The sequence below is a fragment of the Rhinopithecus roxellana genome, chromosome 12 (genome assembly GCF_007565055.1).
Source record: "Rhinopithecus roxellana isolate Shanxi Qingling chromosome 12, ASM756505v1, whole genome shotgun sequence".
Lineage (NCBI taxonomy): Eukaryota > Metazoa > Chordata > Mammalia > Primates > Cercopithecidae > Rhinopithecus > Rhinopithecus roxellana.
The window spans coordinates 132,164,887-132,165,738 of NC_044560.1; positions in this window are offsets into that span (position 1 = coordinate 132,164,887).

An 852-nucleotide genomic window follows, 5' to 3' on the forward strand; every position below is an offset into this window, starting at 1 on the left:
CGAGCTCTTCCTACAAAAAACAAGCCCCCTTTCGCATTTGTTTAGACTAGTTTAAGAAAATGTGTTAATTATTCATCCTTCAAGATAAGGCAAGTAATTCTCTGTGTACTTTTATCCATTTCCATGCTGTCCTGAATCACGTTTTTCTCTCCAGATAAAAGGAAGATTGTCTTTAAGAATCAAGTATATTTGATTCTGAAATCTCTCATGTAAACCACACTTCCTCTTCTAGTAAAACCATTTCTTCTCTTTCTTTCTTTTTTTTTTTTGAGACGGAGTCTCGCTATGTGGCCAGGCTGGAGTGCAGTGGCGTGATCTCAGCTCACTGTAACCTCTGCCTCCCGGGTTCAAGCAATTCTCCTGCCTCAGCCCCCCGAGTAGCTGGGATTACAGGCACACGCCACCACGCCCGGCTAATTTTTGTATTTTTAGTAGAGACGAGGTTTCACCATGTTGGCCAGGATGGTCTCGAACTCCTGACCTCGTGATCTGCCCGCCTCGGCCTCCCAAAGTGCTGGGGATTACAGGCGTGAGCCACCGCGCCCGGCCTTTCCAACCATTTCTTTAGTTCAAGTTTTTCAAATTTATCCTAAGTCCCTTCAAACAGCACAAAGTGGAAGCCTATGCTGGGATCTGAGACGAAAGAGGTCAAAGCAGCTACATTTTGACGTAATTTTACTTTAAATTCTTCTTTAAAAGTTCTGATTATTTGCATTCTTCTGCATGGAGAGAAAAGGTAATTTACACTGACTCACCGAGAAGAGCAACGCTTCTCTCAGATGGGGATCCTCGCCCGGGGCCGCAACCTCTGCACCCCACGGTCTGGAACTCCCACAAATCCATTAGGCTCGG